The 19494-nt window shown below is 37.8% G+C and overlaps 1 long non-coding RNA gene across 2 annotated transcripts; it reads left to right on the forward strand.

Moving 5' to 3' along the window:
• The first annotated feature begins 217 nt into the window (after positions 1–217).
• LOC123328475 lies at positions 218–15293 on the forward strand. 2 transcript variants are annotated; one of them, XR_006543324.2, is made up of 3 exons: positions 220–1866; positions 8617–8739; positions 13367–15293. It is a non-coding gene; the product is annotated as an uncharacterized LOC123328475 (long non-coding RNA). The 2 variants fall into 2 exon arrangements; XR_006543323.2 differs by lacking the exon at positions 8617–8739 and having other exon boundaries at positions 218–1866.
• The last annotated feature ends 4201 nt before the right edge of the window (positions 15294–19494 follow it).

The following is a 19494-nucleotide window of genomic DNA, read 5'->3' on the forward strand; positions in this document are numbered from 1 at the left end:
TTGTTTAGATCAGCGGTTCCCAATATTTTGGCACCAGGGACCAGTTTCATGGAAAACAACTTTTTCACAGACCCTGGGGTGGGGTGGGGGGGTGGGGCATGGTTCAGGCAGTAATGCGGGTGATGGCAAGTGGCAGATGAAACTTTTCTCACTTGCCTACCACTCACTCCTGCTTTGCAGCCCAGTTCCTCCCAGGCCATGGACTGGGAGCAGTCTGCAGCCCAAGGATTGAGGACCCTTCATTTAGATAACATTAAATATTTCATTTATGGGGAGAAAATAAAGACGGGCTGTGGGAAAAATAGGGAAGAAGATGAGGCTGACCAGCAGCTACCCAGAAAGGCAAGAGAGGTCTGGAGTCCTGCACTACGTAAGCATAGGCAGACGTGGTGGATGGAGAATGTGGATGAACATGCCAGAAGGTCAAAAGGCAGCAGCAGCTGCGTGAAGACTGTAAGGTGAACTAGGTTCTGAAACACAGCTCTGGGCCATCAAATGCTTTTTATTTACTATTAAAGTAGAAACCAAGCCCATGTTGTTAAAATACAGTTTCCTGTGTATGTTTACTTGGAAAGATGACACAACTATGGGAATTCACCACATTTATTAAGTTTTTATTGTGTCCAAGGTATAATATTATACAAAATTGTTATGATAAAAGTATTCACCCACAAGAAGCTTATAATCTAGCAGGAAAAATAATCATGCACTTCAATTATTATACAAAGCTGTAGCAGGCTCATATCTCAGCAGGGAAGGGAAGTGAACCAACTGAGGGCCTGGTTGGTACAAGGCAGTGGGCCAAATGTTTGGCATGGAATTTCCACAGCAAGTGAAGTGGAGATTATTGTCCTATTTAGAAATGAAAAACTTGCTTTAAAAGGCTATAAAACTTCCCAGAACTCACGGTTACTAAGTATCAGAGCCAAATGAGCTGAAATCTACTTGATACCAAAACCTGTCTTTCTCCCATAATGTGAGCTGCCTCAAATCAAGTAGAATGTAAATATTTGTAATAAGAAGAAGAAATCTAATTTTTCTTATGTTTTTTTCTTGTTTAGTTTGCTGAATGTTGTGAGGATATTTCTGGAAGGAAGGGAACTCCAGGTTCAGAGAGTTGTGTAAAGAAAGGGTAACTGGCTGCCTGCACAAACCCTCAGCTGGTGGCATTTATCTTGATCAGCACTGTGGTCCTTGGTCATCAGACCTGACTCAAGAAAACTGATCCACTCTTAGCACACTCAAGAGACATCTATGTAAAGGCCAAAATGCCAAGTTTAAAACTTAAGGTTGACTATTAATCAGATGAGATATTCACTTCTGATGTAGATACATTCTTTTCTCACCAAAAAAATTGTAGGGAAATCAAGCAGAAAGCTTTTTGTTAACAAAAGCTAGGAGATGGATGACTTAAATGGCTAATTAAATATAAAAATAAATTGTATTCATTTATTAGAGAATTATTGAACAAGTTGATGTGAAGTATTATATTTAAACACCGTGCTAGATCTTGAAGATCAGCATGTTATCAAAAGATGAAAACTCAAAGTCACTGACCTCTGACCCCTGACACTCTTGGTCAGCTGGGAGAGAGGGCCAAGAAACAGATGGCTTTATTATTTAAGTATTAAAGGTTGCAAAGGCAGGTATTCATGCATTCGATACGAATGGAGAGACCTTTAGTCAAGATGAGGGTCAGGTGAGGCAAGTTACAGCGGCAACCTAGAATAAGCAACACCTGAGTGAAATCATAAATAATGAGCAGAAGTTCCCTGAAAGAGACAGAAAGTGGATAGAGGAGGAAGTTTCAGAATTAACTGCTCAGGCGAAGACCAGAAGCAAAAAGCAGCTTGGAATTTGCAAACTGTAAGTAGTTAAGTTTTTGAAGCACAGTCTAAGTCCTGGGTGCAGTGAGATGAGGCTGGGGCATAACGCAAAGAACATGTTGCACCATGTTCATATTGTGGGTTATTTGTGGAAGAAAAGTAGAATTGAGTGTTTTTATATAAGCTGTTCATTTTGCCAGTTTTTGCCTTGGGTTCTTTGTCATGGTATGATATATATGAGCATTGGTCATTCAGATTTTATATTTCTTTAGTTAATTTTTTAATGTTTATTTCTTACAATGTTTCTATTTCAACTAAGTTTTTATATTTGTTGATAAAACATTAATAGTCTTTTTTTTATCCATTAGAGTTACAATGTACATAATGTTGATAGTTATGACTTTTTTTTTTGCTTGTTGCTCTGAAATTTCATTATATTATGTCTAGATGTGGGTGGTTTTCAAATTTATTCCTCTTTGTTAAGTTGAATATAAATCTTGGTTTTAAAAACAGTTCCGGGAACTTTATCAGTTGTTACCTTTTTTCATTCTAAAACTCAGGTGTCTGGTAAATATCTTTCCTGCATCCTCCGTGTTTCGTTCTTCTTCTTCTTTTTTTTTTTTTTGTCTTGTTTTTCTGTGCTGACTTCTGGATAGGTTTACTTTTCCAGTTTTCTAACACTTTTTCTTCTATCTCTTATATAAGATGTTCATTGAGTTTTAATTTCAATTATAATTTTTACTACTACATGTTGGCTCCTTTTCATAAGTGTTTTGGCAGTATCATATATTCATTCTTATTTTCAGGCCCCTATCTTATTTCTTGAAGCATATTAATCATATTAACTTTAAATTCTATGATAATCTAACATCTGTGCCTTTAAGTTCAGCTTATTATGGCTGTGGTTTCTGCTGGTTTTGTTCATGTCATTTCATTATGAGTTTTGTGGTTATTGACTGTAGTAGATTCCTGGCAAATTTATTGGTTGGGATCTTTTGACATCTGTTTTAAAAGTTGGTATTCAACATGTATTTTTACTGCTTTTGTTAAGTACCTCAGAGTATTACCTTCCTAGATCAGCTTGAACTAAATACTAGGGTTAAAAGTTTTTGCCGCCTATCGTTATGAGGACCAGCTGTGGTATGCATTTTTCAGCGGAGGTTTCTTCTCAGTCTAGTGCCAAGATTTGAGATGGGTGTTTTCCATTCTTCCCCCATGAGAAGGGTCATAGATTTATTTCTGGCCATCATTACACTGATGGATGTTCTCAGGTACCAGTTAACTGTAGGGGTTTTCTGTTAGACTTTCCATTTTAGTAGATTCCTAAACTCTTTTCCCTGCCACTTTACTGCCTCCACTTATAGAACATAAAAGCTAAAAATCAACAGGAGTTGGCAAAGACTCTAAAGCAAAAGCCAGCTTCAGTGTTCTGTTTACCTCTTTGGGTCCTGTTTTTACTAAGATTTTGGACTTAGGAGAGTCTTTTTATTCTTTTAGATGAACAAATGCACTTTAAAAGATGCTTTAAAGTACTGTATCCAAGACATTTAAGTTCTCAGTGGGAGCATTGTCAGAGCGCCTAACCCAGTATATTGTCATCGGTGGAATCCCATGCCTTTTTAACTATGGTATCTGATGGGATTTTTTAATTTGAGTTGGCACTGTCAGAGTTCCCATTTTCTTAAATGCATCAACATACAATTAAAATGTTGTTCATTAGAGTTTAACAGCTACCTCCTTCTCCTTTCCTGTAGTTGATGAATACTGTGACATCAGCTAAGACAAGAAATAAGTAAGAGAAGGTAGCACTCTTCTGATAAGAGGTAGAGAAGCTGGCTTCTATTGAAAGTAGGGAAGAAATAAACTCTGGGATGGAATAATTGCTCATTGAGTACTCATATCAAAAGCATTGAAATAAGCTAAAAATATTAACCTTCAGGTATTTTAATATTACTTTTCTCCTAGATAAAGAAGTTTTGGTGGTTGGCTTTAAGGAATAATCAAAAAACCTAAGTCAGCCCTTTTCTGGGGACCTGTCATCCATTTAGACACTGTGCATGTAATATGACTTAGGAATGAGGGAGCAGAAGGCAGAAAGGTGGAGACTTCTTACATGGATGAACCAGAATGCCACAATCTCCTACTGGCAAATTAAAGTCATTCAGTTTGGCCATTTGACCCTGTGGGATATCATAGAAACAATTCAAAGCATATTAATGCTGACATATAGGTCCAGCAAAACTAACAGGAAACACAAACAAAAAAAGAACTGTACCTCTTTAAAATTACAGATTAAATATGTATGAAATATCCACCATCTTAGCTTTACCACCTTCTCAAATCTAACTCAGGGGATATTTGAAAAATATAGATTTGACAAGTGAAACCTAAATCACCTGTTTAGTTTCCTGGTAGCTGAATATATTTTTGTTGTTAACTAGAGAGATGGCAAAGAGAAAATCATCTATTTAAGTACCCTGTGGGTAGCAGGCTCAAGAAAACGAGGAAACAAAATACATGGTCGTTTTCGTATTGTTCCCTAGTGCAACTAGAAGGGAACGGTGTTATTTCTTGAGTTCGATGTAAATGCTGTATTTCGAGATTGCCAGATTATGTACCTGTTTTTCAGAGTATTAAGTTTTTCTTCAATGTTCTCAAAGACATTAAAGAAAATAACTTCAGGATGCTCAAAATCTGTTTCAGATGGGTGAGCTGGGGGTAAAGAAAGAGATACAGTGTGTTTGGGCAATTAAAATTGTAATCATCACAGAATTTTTTAATATTATTGCATGAAACTTTTAAATGTATTCTATTTTTTCTTAAAACAGCAAATATTTGGATCAGTTATGTAGTTAATAGCTAATAAAATGAAATGTCATTGAATTACAGTTCCCTGTAGAACATATTTGCAGACAGCAATCACAGGAAATAATAGTCACCTATTATAAGGTGATTTCATCTCTAAGAAAATCCAGTTACATGAATGGCCTTATAGTAGTCTATACTTTCTTTGATTGAAGGATTTTAAACTTAGTTTTTACTAACATACTAAAGACTAATTATAGAAAGTATTATGCTGAAATTAAACACTGGATCTACTTTCAGAAGAAAACTTTTTTTACCTGGTTTCTTTGCTCACAGAAAGATTAATAAAATCTAGTTAATCAGTGCATAGCTTTTATGGTTGACAAACAACACTTTGAAGTGAAATTACAAGAGATCAGAAGAACTAGAAGTCTAGAAACTTGGTTTTTAGTTATAGCTCTGGAAGTAACTAGTGCAGTCTTTCAATTTTCAAAGCTTCTCTGTACCTTAGCTTCTTGATCTATGAACTGAGAAGGCTGCATCAAAGGTCTATTCTAGTCTAAACTTAATAAAGATTAAGAAGTTAACCAGAATGATTCAGTTGCAGAAGACAGAAATACAACTAAATGTAGTTATAACTGTAAAGAGAATGAATTTACTGGTTATCTTGGTGAAAGGTAGACCAGTTCCAGGAGTGGGTGGATCTAAGGACTTGATGAGAACATCAACAGTCAAAATTCCTGTGTCCTACTTCTGCCTTATAATTTTTTTTTTTTGCTGCATTTTAAGACCAATTATTTACATGAAGTAATTACAAATTTTGTGATTTATTTATGCTCCATTTAACAATGCCAGACAAAGAAAACATCTTTCTAATAGTTCTAACAAGATCCCATTACTGATGCTGGCTTGTCTGACCTGAGTCACGTGTCCAGTCCTATACTGTGGTTGAGGGAATAGACTTCTCCAATTCCTCAGGCATGGGCTATATTTCTATTCCTAAATTGAGGGGTGGAAATGCCCTTCCTTCCCATACCATATGAACAGTATTATGTGGCTCCCACAAAAGAGAATTGAGGTTCTCCTACCTGAAATGGAAAAGAGAAAAAGGTATACCAAGAAAACAAAACTGACATATCCTCAGCACAGATCTTTTCGATGAAAAAAATCAGTCATATTCATTTCTTCATATTTTCTTGACATTAAAAATATATTTTACTGTGTTTCTATAGCTTAAAAGGAGTTATCTTGAAGAACAGGTATAGAAATTTTTTAAATCAGCACTTTAAACTTTCAATCTATAATTTAGTCAAAGATAATTATCAGCCTAAATTAAAAGAAATTTATCCATCAAATGCCATGTGGAAATTTAACTGAATCTTGTGTTTTAAAAAAAAAAAATGCTATAAAATCACATTTGGAATAAGGAGAAATTTTAATATGGGCTCTATGTTAGGGATTTTAGTGATTTTGTTTTGATAATAGTATTATATATTTATATGGGAACATACCCTATTCTTAGAATATCCATGCTGAAGCATTTTGTGGGCAGATGGGTAGAATCTGCAATACTTGAGATAGTTCATCAAAATAAACACACACAACACACATGAGTGTGTATATGTATGCGTGTCTATGTCTATATCTGTCAAATGAAGAGGTATAAACCAAAGCAAAAAAAAAAAAAAAATCCTAACTGCTATTGCATTTTTCTAAGCAACAACTTGGAACTGATTGTATAATATTTTTCAATTTCCATAGTAAATAATATACTTTGGGGACACTGTTATGAATCACATCACTCCAGTCCATATCTTTTTCCGTTCCTCCCTTCTTTCATATTCCCCTATCCAGAGGAAAATAAATGGTGATCAAAGATTACTGCTCATATGTAAAGATCCTTTGTTGTCAGTTCTTACCCATTTCTTAGCCATGCCAGTTACTGTTAATAAGTAGCTGGTTATTTGTAGCTTCTGTTTCTCTTTTCTGGACCCAATGAATGTTGATAGTTTCTCACCCCTACAATCAGTGCAATTTGGAAAGATACTCCTTGCCCATCTGTAACAGTAATGTTTATAATTTTTGAGCATTTACTACATGACAACATAATGTTAGATGACACAATGTTTTTAAAAACCCTATTATTTAGTTTGAGCAGATGGTGAATGACAGCCAGGGGTGCTGCAGTCCATGAGGTTGCAAAGAATCGGACATGACTTAGTGATTGGACTATTCAGACAAAACTTGGCCCAATCCCTACTTGAGTCAAACTGCCACCACGTATCTTTTGCCTGAATTGCTCCTCTAGACTCCATCTCTGACTTTGCTCCTATGTAAAGGATCTTCTCCAAGGCAGCTGGCCAGTCATTCCCTAGGTCAGAGATGGGAATTTTTGTCTGTAGTTGCCCAATCCTCAGCATGGATCAATGCCTGTCATACCAGTGGTGCTAAATAATTATCAAGTGAGTGAATAAATACCATTTATCTTCTCAAAACATCTTAATGGCTTACCTTTGCCATTAAAATAGTATGCAAATCAGACCTTAATCCACAAGGCCTTCCCCTACCTACCTCCACATTAGCCTTTTTCCCCCAACTTTGTCAGGTTTACTGCTGCCTTCAGGTTTGTTTGTTATTCCCTCTGCCTGGAATCTTCTACCTCCAAATCTTCTTTTTTTAGTTTGTTTATTTTTATTTGGAAAATAATTGCTTTACAATATTGTGTTGGAATCCAAACCTTGATCTCTCTTTTCATGCACATCTCAAGTCAAATGCCACTTCTTTAGGTTTTCTTGATGGCCACCCAATCTTACCTAATTCCTCAAGCCAGGCACTGTTGATCACATCACTTCCATTTATTTTATTCATAGCCCTGAACATTATTTATATTATTTTTTCCCACTTATTAGTTTATTTTCTGTCATTCACTGCTAGAATGCAGCCTCCACATGTCTAAGGACTTTACTAGATAAAGATTTAACACACAATTTCTAGCTCTTAGGGCAGTTCCTGTTACATAGTAGGTCTGCAATGGATGCACTTTTTTTTTTAATAAATGAAGAAATCAGGAAAATAAGGCTTAAAGAAATTAATATTGAACCCAATTATTTAAGTTCATTCCTGTATTGTGAACTTCTAAATATGAGTATATTCATTTTATATGTTCCAATATAAATATTCATTCTTATGTTCCAACCAAAGTAAAAGTTAAGCATATTTTTCTCTGAGTATTTTCTTTGAATCTCTTCATTGGATATACTCAACCCTCTGTTGTAGATTCAGGTAGAGCAATTGTGAAGAAAAATATTCTTTGCTTTTTATATCCAACTACCACTTTTTAAGAATTTTCTCTGATCTTTCAGGCTGATTGGCTATATGATTTTCTGCCTTTTCTTGGAAACAATTAGAAACCAGAAATAGGAATTAGGAAAATTCATTCTAGAGTTTTAATTGTAATGGATAATTCTTAGCAAAACTATTCTTAGAAATAGACTAAGCAGGTCCCTGCTTCCCTGGTGCTTCAGTGGTAAAGAATCCGCCTACCAATGCAGGAGACCCAGGGTTCCATCCCTGGGTTGGAAAGAGTCCCTGCAGGAGGAAATGTCAACCCACTCCAGTATTCTGGTCTGGGAAACTCCATGGACAGAGGAGCCTGGCGAGCTATAAGACATGGGGTCACAAGAGAGTTAGACATGACTTAGTGATTAAACAACAAAGCAGATCCCTCCGCACTCCCAATGTCAGGTTACGTGTGTTTGAATCACTTTTTTCTTGCTGTTAATTCAGATATGAAATTACATCAATGTACCTTTAAATAAAAAGCAGTACAGTTTTTCTCATAAAAAGTAGAATATGTTTATCTGATAAGTTATATAACTTTAGAAATCCTGACGTTTGTAACATTTAAAGTACTTTCACCTACCTTATATTAATTTGAAAACAGTCCAGGGAGCTAGGTATGTCTTGAAACATTCCTCTTTAACAGATGGGAACACTGAGGCACAGCAGATGGTAAGGAGCACATCTACACAACAACAGGCAGCAAGTTAGAAAATTCACAGCTGGGAATTAAGTCTTTTGGTTTTCTCTCCAGGACTCTTCAAGTGAGGTAAGGTAACAGATACTGGTATCAATGGGTAAATGTTACTAGAAAAATGTCACACCAAATGAAAATATTTTTTTAAAGTAAAAGAATAAAAAGAATCAGACTTTTAAAACATTTATAGCATCAATATTTTGAATGGGATACAGAGAAATGAATTGTCATTGTCTTTAAGCACCTAAAATGAACAATGAAAATGACCGTATTAGGAATTTGAAAAAAATTTAAAAAGCCATTAAGGCAGAATGCTTATCAGACTAACTGCTACTGCTGCCACTAAGTCTGCTAAGTCGCTTCAGTCGTGTCTGACTCTGTGCAACCCCATAGACAGCAGCCCACCAGGCTCCCCCGTCCCTGGGATTCTCCAGGCAAGAACACTGGAGTGGGTTGCCATTTCCTTCTCCAATGCATGAAAGTGAAAAGTGAAAGTAAAGTCACTCAGTGGTGTCGGACTCTTAGCGACCCCATGGACTACAGCCTACCAGCCCCCTCTGTCCATGGGATTTTCCAGGCAAAAGTATTGGAGTGGGCTGCCATTGCCTTCTCCCTATCAGACTAAAGGCTTATATTAAATCCCATTTTCAACACAGGAAAACTGTACCTTTTTGAACATCAGCTAAAGAACCTTTATTTCTTGCTTTGCTGAAATCATAATTTAGACATATGTCATAATTGAATTTGAATAGAAGCAAACTTTACTCAGTTTGACTTCTAAAAATGATTTATATGGATGAAACTTGTGAGTTTAGCTAGCTAATTATCTAAACAATGTTTCCTTTATAATGTTAAATGTTCCAATGAAGATAACAGGTGAATTTATTATAAGTTGGAGTCCCATTAGGAAACAAGTGGCACACTCAAATTAAAATTATTCAAAAGGAGTTTATATTCAAGGGTAGGAGGAGGCTATAGGATGGCTTCTTCTGACCTCCTTTTTGAGTTCCTTGTTGGTTAATCCAAACCTGAAGCAAGATCAGCCTCTGAGGGCAATGGGCAGGAGAGAGAAGGGCAGAAATAGATCTGGAGGTGCAAGTTGTAAGTATCTGCCAGAGTGATAAACGAGACATGAAGATGATACTGATGAGACAACTAGCACCTATTGTTTGATATCTACCCATTTTTGCACTTAGCATTCATTGACTCATTTAATTCTCCCAAATAGCCTATGAAGTTAGTAGTTTGTCCATGTCACATGTGAAGAAACTGAACTTCTCACTTTCTGGTGAATTTCTTCAAGGTGTGTTCATGATTATCTTCCTCCTCAGGGCCAGAGTCCATGAGAAAAAAGGAAAGCAGATGTCAAACTCTGGCAGGGAGAATGGGCCACAGACTCTTATTTTTATTATTTCCCTTGGAAAAATAAAAAAAGCAATACTGATATATTTATGCTTAGGTATTCATTTTTGTGAATGAAAAGTGAAAGCGACTTCACTTTCACTTTTCACTTTCATGCATTGGAGAAGGAAATGGCAACCCACTCCAGTGTTCTTGCCTGGAGAATCCCAGGGATGGGGGAGCACAGTGGGCTGCTGTCTATGGGGTCGCACAGAGTTGGACATGACTGAAGCGACTTAGCAGCAGCAGTAGCAGCATTCATTTTTTATTAAAAATACATAATACAGATTTTTTTTTCTAGTTAACTAGATAAAAAAATAATCTTCTGATAGAAAAATTTGCCAGTGTTGTCTCAGTGCACATAATTAAGAAGGTAAACCAATAAGGATGAGTCTCCCAGCACACTTAATTTTCTAACTGGCCTCAGAAAGAAGTAAATTCAGGAGACAGAACTGTTTGTTATTCCGTGGCACAGTCATGTCCAACTCTGTGACCCCATGGACTGTAGCACACCAGGCTTGCCTGTCCTTCACTGTGTCCCGGAGTTTGCTCAAACTGATGTCCATTGACTCGATGATGCCATTCAACTGTTTCATCCTCTGCTACCCCCTTCTCCTCCTCTCCTCAGTCTTGCCCAGAATCAGGGTCTTCTCCAGTGAATCGACTCTTGGCATCAGGTGGCCAAAATATTGGAGCTTCAGCATCAGTCCTTCCAATGAATATTCAGAATATTTTCCTTTAGGATTGACTGGTTTGATCTTCCTGTCCAAGGGACTCTCAAGAGTTTTCTCCAGCAACACAGTTCAAAAGCATCAATTCTTTAGCACTCAGCCTTCTTTATGGTCCAACTCTCACATCCATACATGACTACTGGAAAATCCATAGCTTTGAGTATATGGACTTTTGTTGGCAAAGTGATGTCTCTGCTTCTTAATATGTTGTCTAGGTTGGTCATAGCTTTTCTTCCAAGGAGCAAGCATCTTTTAATTTCCTGGGTACAGTCACCATCTGCAGTCTATTTTAGAGCAAGAAAATCAAGTCTGTCACTGTTTCCATTTCTGTCCCCCCATCTATTTGTTGTGCAGTAATGGGACTGGATGCCATTACCTTTGTTTTCAGAATGTTGAATTTTAAGTCAGCCTTTAGTCCCTCCTCTTTCACCTTCATCACAAGGCTCTTTAGTTCCTCTTCTCTTTCTGCCATTAAAGTGGTATCATCTGCATATCTGAGGTTATTGATACTTCTCCTGGCAGTCTTGATCCCAGCTTATGTTTCATCCAGCCCGTATTCCACATGATGTACTCTGCACAGAAATTAAATAAGCCGGCTGACAGTACTGCTGTCACACACAGGGTGACAGAAAGCAGCCTTGATGTACTGCTTTCCCAATTTGGAACCAGTTGTTGTTCCATGTCCAGTTCTGTTTCTTCTTAAATTGCATACAGGTGTCTCAACAGGCAGGTAAGATGGTCTGGTATTCCCATCTCTTGAATTTTCCACAGTTTGTTGTGATCCACACAGTCAAAGTTTTTAGTGTAGTCAATGAAGCAGAAATAGATATTTTTATGGAATTCCCTTGCTTTATCTATGATCCAACAGATGTTGGCAGTTTGATATCTGGTTCCTCTGCCTTTTCTAAATACAGCTTGTAATTCTGGAAGTTCTCAGATCACATACTTTTGAAGCTTAGCTTGAAAGATTTTGAGCATTACCCTGTTAGCATGTGAGACGAATGCAAATGTGCGGTAGTTTGAGCATTCTTTGGCATTGCCCTTCTTTGGGATTGGAATGAAAACTGACTTCTTCCATTCCTGTGGCCACTGCTGAGTTTTCCAATTTGCTGGTTTATTGAGTGCAACACTTTAACAGCATCATCTTTTAGGATTTGAAATAGCTCAGCTGGAATTCCATCACCTCCACTAGCCTTGTTCATAGCGATGCTTCCTAAGGTCTACTGGACCTCACACTTTAGGATGTCTGGCTCTAGGTGAGTGATTACATCATCATGGATATAACTGTTAGACGCATGTTTTTACTGTCTTCTTTGCTTTCACTATTGAGCAAACAGGCTTTCTCTGGTTTGTAAACGACTGGTGTAAACTTGTGTGAACATTTTCTAACTGAAAGTTGAAATATGAGTTTCAATTTGAAACTCATTTGGAAAGTTAGGAAAGATCCAGATGAGATAGCACAGAAACATTTGTGAGGCACTCTCCCAGGACCATGAGTTAATAAATCCTCAAAATGCATCTTGTACCAGGGTATGCTCTCAAAGTCTACTGTATCTTGTACCTAGGTGTGTTCACAAAGTCTGTGTCCCTTCCTTGTTGCCTTGACCTTTGACCTCTTGACCTTTCTTCTGTATTTACACAAGGGGAATAAAGTACAACAAACATATTGGTAGTTTGCATAGATTGGTATGTAAATTGTTAGTGGTATCCCACCATATTCTACTAGGATACATAAAATTGGTGCCAAAAATAGTCCCATAGGGCACAGAACTGAATGATTGAGAAAGAGGAGACAAAAATATGGAGACAGCAATAAATCACTTCTCAGCTTTATTATGTCTCTTTAGATTTTCCATGAGTTACTCATAATATGTGTAGAAGTATTACATTTGACCAGAAAATATGGCCAATGTAGACAGACCCAAGTCCCTCAAGCTGACTATCAAAGACTGTGAAGATTCATGACTCAATCACATCAACCTTTGCTGTACCCAGGCCAGTCAAACTCGTGCCTCTGTTTGACTTTACATCCCCTCTATAAAACAGGCATAGAAGTCATAAAAAACAGGATGTTTTAGGAGGTTGATGAAATAATTTATAAAAGGTACTTTTAAATCCCCATAGATCCTTTATACTAATTCATTTTGGGGATTTTTCCATGGTATATTTTACCAGTTTAAAATTTACAGGCCATATCACCACATAAATATTTGTTATAGCTTAGTGCTTAATAGGTGGAATGGTGTTTCTTGCATGCTATTTTATTGATAGAACATTTTAGCTGTACTCCATGGAGAAATACAGACCATGAAAGAATTGATTGTTTTGCTCCATGTATGCTTCAGGGATCTGCACCACTGTATGGACCTCTTATATGTTACCAGATAACACAGCAAACTCTCCCTCCTCTTAAAAAAATTCAGACACTATATGAACAAATAGAATATATATATGATGATCAAATCTTGTTTCCCCCACCTCTCAGGTTTAAAGGACCTGCTATTAACTCTGCTCTGAATTCTTTAAAAGCATAATGTTGATCATGTTGTCCTAAACTCTCCCTACAGGATGTGTTGGCATCTTCTATAGTATATACTCAGTCTTCCATGTATCCCAGCGAATCTGCTCAGATTAAAATCAAATCAAAACAACTCACTGAGTGGTAAACAGATGGCTGATATTCGGCTTTCCTTGCTGGCTACAGTGGTGGCCCATGAAGCATTACCTGCTGGATGGGCCTTCTTCCTGGCATTGTTTTCCTTCACATTTCAGCTTCTGAGCCTGTGATTATGGATCAGAGCTTGAAAAAAGTCTGTGATTTGCTCAGAAAAAGATTGCATGAAGTGCATCAGTGCTTTCCTGGCTGAAAACATCTGTTAAGAGACACAAATTTAGCTTCTCATTGTTGGCTTCCTGTGTACCAGACAGAGTTTATTATTTAACTGATGACTGGGAGAAACGGGCTCCTGCAACAATCTGGCCACAAACTGAAGATGGATTTTACATTTGTTATTTAAATTGCCTTGAGAGGAAAGGATTTGGGAATGAAGTGTTGACCTTTAATCCTTGTTGGCTAAGAAATCAGCTCCAAGAGTATTATCAAAAGTGAATATATCCATACAGGTATATTTATACGTGTGTATATATTATATATGCTTAAATCGTAAGCTTTAGGAAGCCACTTTGCTTTCTTAAGGAAAGGAAAAGATTTTAAAATATGAGGTAACTTGAATTTAGCTAAGATAAAAGAGAGAATTGCTTTTTAGGAATTTTATGAGAGATTGTACTGAAATAAAATTTAAATTGCAGCTAAATAATACCCCAGCACACCAGAATGGACACCAGTGGATGTCATTCCACATAGTATATCAGCTACTAAGGGAGCATTCCTAAAGACTTGTTTCCTCACTGAAATGTTTGAAGAAGCAGAATGGAGAATAAGTTCTCATCATCCTCCATACAACTGCAATATATATGAATGTCCTTGAATTTATTACTTTATTACATTCCATAGAAGTTGTACTTCCAACTTTGTGATCCTATGTCAACAGATTGTTTACTGTTTTCTGCTCTTCCAGTCAGCTGAGTTGGTTTGGTGAGATGGTTCTCAAATATGACTGCTCATTAGATCACCTGGGGAGGACTTTTAGTATATACTTGTTCCTGGGTCCCAATCTAGACAAAATGAGTCAGAATTTCTCAGATTATAAGAAACCTGAATGAGGACCTGTCAATTATAAACTTAGGTGACTTATTCTGACTTCTTCAACTGAACCATGAAATGAATAGACAAACGCTGTCTTAAGTCGCATCAAGGGATGCAAAGCCATTGTTATCAATTCTTAAAAACTCAGATTGAAGTCAGGACCTTGACATCTCAGTATCTCATTTAATCTTGACCACAACATTTCGAGGACTGCATCATCTATTTTAGAGATGGTGGCAGAGGGTCAGCGACCTTAAGAACATTTCCCTAGGACATAACATTTAACACATAGTAGAACAAAAATTTAAATCCAAGTACAGTCAAATTCTTAGCTTCTTCATCAGTGGTTTTCATTCCTTGATTCAACCTCAGTTTTTATAACAAATATTTTGACCTCTTTATACTATCTATATCTCAGAAAAGTAAAACCCCATAATTAGAATGAAATAAAAGATAAAAGGAAAATAATTTAAACTAAAAACAGTAAACACTGCCTTATTTATTTGATGTCTAAAAGCATATATGATCACATTAGAAGATGTAACAAAGTAGTCAGCTGCTTGTACCTACAATTAACTTTAGAATCACTGAATGCCACAGCTTCACATGAACTTTGACACAGATGCATTGTGTAGGCAACTTGTGTACTTGTGAGCAACTTGTAGTCAAGGACACAAGTTTTTCCAAGGATATAACTTCTGATCTGCTTAATGAACAAAACAGCCTAAATTTCCTCTTGATTAATAATGTAGTTGCAATACTGGAAAATTCAGTGTATAAATACCTCATAGCTCAGCTGATAAAGAATCTACCTGCAGTGCAGGAGACCTGGGTTCAATCCCTGGGTTGGGAACATCCCCCTGGAGAAGGGATAGGCTACCCACTCCAGTATTCTAGCCTGGAGAAATCCATGGACTATATAGTCCATGGGGTCAGAAAGAGTTGGACACGACTGAGTGACTTTCACTTACTTACCTACAAAAGGTCTTTTCGGTCTATGTAAAATGGAGTTGGATTCTGAGCTCTGATCATTATTAACAGGTTTTTCACTTCTTTGTCTGTTTGGAAATTCAAAAGGCATACAGAATGCTTTATTGTTCATCATGTGGCACTCTCTGAGGAATTTCAGAAAGATAAAAATCTCTAGTTCTTGTCCACCAAATACCAAATATACCAAATATAAAGTTGGTAGAACTCTCCAACCTTCTTTCTCCCAAAATCTTGTAATAACTGAAAACTCCTCCAGTTCACCAAAAGCACTACTGGGGTGGGGGTGGAGGGTAGCAGGGCCATTGTTGAGACTTACTTCAATGCGCCAAATTGGCTGAAGAGCACCTAAAGCTAATCTTATATATGCTGCGTGAATCTTGTGGTTTTCTCTTTGGGGCATACAGTACATTGGTTAAATGAGTAACTAACTAGAAACCCAGGTCTACTATTACATGCTTAGCCAAGGAACATCTTCACTGAAGCCTTCTTTATTTACAGTATGTTTCTTATGGAAATTAATGACACAGAGGCAAAAGGTGAGGCAATGGAAAAAAATGTGGTACTGATCTCATTCTATTACTTTCATGATGGGAACAGTGACACATTAAGATGCTGTAGAAGAGAAAATCTATTTCTCTATCTAAGATGTTTTTGTGACACTTCAAAAATTTATAACAGGAATCTGTCATCTACTATACACTGGCCCACAATGAAGTTAAGAATAGCTTTTGCTCCAGGCATTCTTTTCCTTTAAGTCACAACACAAAGAGAGAATGATAGGCGTTTCCCTTTAATCACTTAGATTTTAGTCAGAATTTGTTTCCTAAACCTTAGCCACCAACTTGGTCCAGTTTGAATAAAAACTCTGAAAACTGAACCAGCTGACATTCATCCTTGTCATCTTTTTTTTCACTATTATGCACCATTTACTTTTTATTATGACCAGATATATTTAATATTTAGATATTTACTTTTCATTCTCAAGATTTTTAGCATACTTATGATTTAGGATTTATCAAGGAAGCATTCTTTTTTTATATTAGAGTTTTATATTATTTTGCAATATTGTTTCAGGTGTACAGCAAAGTGATTCAGTTTATACACACACACACACACACACACGTGTGTATAGAAATACACATACACACATATGGACTTCCCAGGTCGCTCAGTGGTAAGGAATCTGCCTGTCAATGCAGGAGCCACAGGAGACCTGAGTTCGATCCCTCATTTGGGAAGATCCCCTGGAGGAGGAAATGCCAACCCATTCCAATATTCTTGCTGGGACAGAGGAGCCTGGCAGGCTATAGTCCATGGAATCTCAAAGAGTCAGACATGACTGAGCATGCGTACACATACAGATCAGATCAGATCAGTTGCTCAGTCGTGTCCGACTCTTTGCGACCCCATGAATCGCAGCACGCCAGGCCTCCCTGTCCATCACCAACTCCTGGAGTTCACTCAGAATCATGTCCATCGAGTCAGTGATGCCATCCAGCTATCTCATCCGCTGTCGTCCCCTTCTTCTCTTGCCCCCAATCCCTCCCAGCATCAGAGTCCTTTCCAATGAGTCAACTCCTCACATGAGGTGGCCAGGGTACTGGAGTTTCAGCTTTAGCATCATTCCTTCCAAAGAAATCCCAGGGCTGATCTCCTTCAGAATGGACTGGTTGGATCTCCTTGCAGTCCAAGGGACTCTCAAGAGTCTTCTCCAACACCACAGTTCAAAAGCATCAATTCTTCGGCACTCAGCCTTCTTCACAGTCCAACTCTCACGTCCATACATGACCACAGGAAAAACCATAGCCTTGACTAGACGGACCTTTGTTGGCAAAGTAATGTCTCTGCCTTTGAAAATGCTATTTAGGTTGGTCATAACTTTCCTTCCAAGGAGTAAGCGTCTTTTAATTTCATGGCTGCAGTCACCATCTGCAGTGATTTTGGAGCCCACAAAAATAAATTCTGACACTGTTTCCACTGTTTCCCCATCTATTTCCCCTGAAGTGATGGGACCAGATGCCATGATCTTCATTCTCTGAATGTTGAGCTTTAAGCCAACTTTTTCACTCTCCACTTTCCCTCTCATCAAGAGGCGTTTTAGTTCCTCTTCACTTTCTGCCATAAGGGTGGTGTCATCTGCATATCTGAGGTTATTGATATTTCTCCTGGCAATCATGATTCCAGCTTGTGCTTCTTCCAGCCCAGCGTTTCTCATGATGTACTCTGCATATAAGTTAAATAAACAGGGTGACAATATACAGCCTTGACGAACTCCTTTTCCTATTTGGAACCAGTCTGTTGTTCCATATCCAGTTCTAACTGTTGCTTCCTGACCTGCATACAGATTTCTCAAGAGGCAGGTCAGGTGGTCTGGTATTCCCATCTCTTTCAGAATTTTCCACAGTTTATTGTGATCCACACAGTCAAAGGCTTTGGCATAGTCAATGAAGCAGAAATAGATGTTTTTCTGGAACTCTCTTGCTTTTTCCATGATCTAGCGGATGTTGGCAATTTGATCTCTGGTTCCTCTGCCTTTTTTAAAACCAGCTTGAACATCAGGAAGTTCATGGTTCACATGTTGCTGAAGCCTGGCTTGGAGAATTTTGAGCATGACTTTACTAGCGTGTGAGATGAGTGCAATTGTGTGGTAGTTTGAGCATTCTTTGGCATTGCCTTTCTTTGGGATTGGAATGAAAACTGACCTTCTCCAGTCCTGTGGCCACTGCTGAGTTTTCCAAATTTGCTGGCATATTGAGTGCAGCACTTTCACAGCATCATCTTTCAGGATTTGAAATAGCTCAACAGGAATGCCATCACCTCCTCTAGCTTTGTTTGTAGTGATGCTTTCTAAGGCCCACTTGACTTCACATTCCAGGATGTCCAGCTCTAGGTCAGTGATCACACCATCATGATTATCTGGGTCGTGAAGGTCTTTTTTATACAGTACTTCTGTGTATTCTTGCCATCTCTTCTTAATATCTTCTGCTTCTGTTAGGTCCATACCATTTCTGTCCTTTATTGAGCCCATCTTTGCATGACATGTTCCTTTGGTATCTCTGATTTTCTTCAAGAGATCCCTAGTCTTTCCCATTCTGTTGTTTTCCTCTATTTCTTTGCATTGATTGCTGAAGAAGGCTTTCTTATGTCTTCTTGCTCTTCTTTGGAACTCTGCATTCAGATGTTTATATCTTTCCTTTTCTCCTTTGCTTTTCACTTCTCTTCTTTTCACAGCTATTTGTAAGGCCTCCCCAGACAGCCATTTTGCTTTTTTGCATTTCTTTTCCATGGGGATGGTCTTGATCCCTGTCTCCTGTACAATGTCACGAACCTCATTCCATAGTTCATCAGGCACTCTATCAGATCTAGGCCCTTAAATCTATTTCTCACTTCCACTGAATAATCATAAGGGATTTGATTTAGGTCATACCTGAATGGTCTAGTGGTTTTCCCCACTTTCTTCAATTTCAGTCTGAATTTGGCAATAAGGAGTTCATGATCTGAGCCACAGTCAGCTCCTGGTCTTGTTTTTGCTGACTGTATAGAGCCTCTCCATCTTTGGCTGCAAAGAATATAATCAATCTGACTTCAGTGTTGACCATCTGGTGATGTCCATGTATAGAGTCTTCTCTTGTGTTGTTGGAAGAGAGCGTTTGCTTTGACCAGTGCATTTTCTTGGCCAAACTCTATTAGTCTTTGCCCTGCTTCATTCCGTATTCCAAGGCCAAATTTGCCTGTTACTCCAGGTGTTTCTTGACTTCCTACTTTTGCATTCCAGTCCCCTATAATGAAAAAGACATCTTTTTCGGGTGTTAGTTCTAAAAGGTCTTGTAGGTCTTCATAGAACCGTTCAACTTCAGCTTCTTCAGAGTTACTGGTTGGGGCACAGACTTGGATTACTGTGATATTGAATGATTTGCCTTGGAAACGGACAGAGATCATTCTGTCGTTTTTGAGATTGCATCCAAGTACTGCATTTCGGACTCTTTTGTTGACCATGAT

This window comes from Bubalus bubalis, chromosome 12 (assembly GCF_019923935.1).
Source record: "Bubalus bubalis isolate 160015118507 breed Murrah chromosome 12, NDDB_SH_1, whole genome shotgun sequence".
Classification (NCBI taxonomy): domain Eukaryota; kingdom Metazoa; phylum Chordata; class Mammalia; order Artiodactyla; family Bovidae; genus Bubalus; species Bubalus bubalis.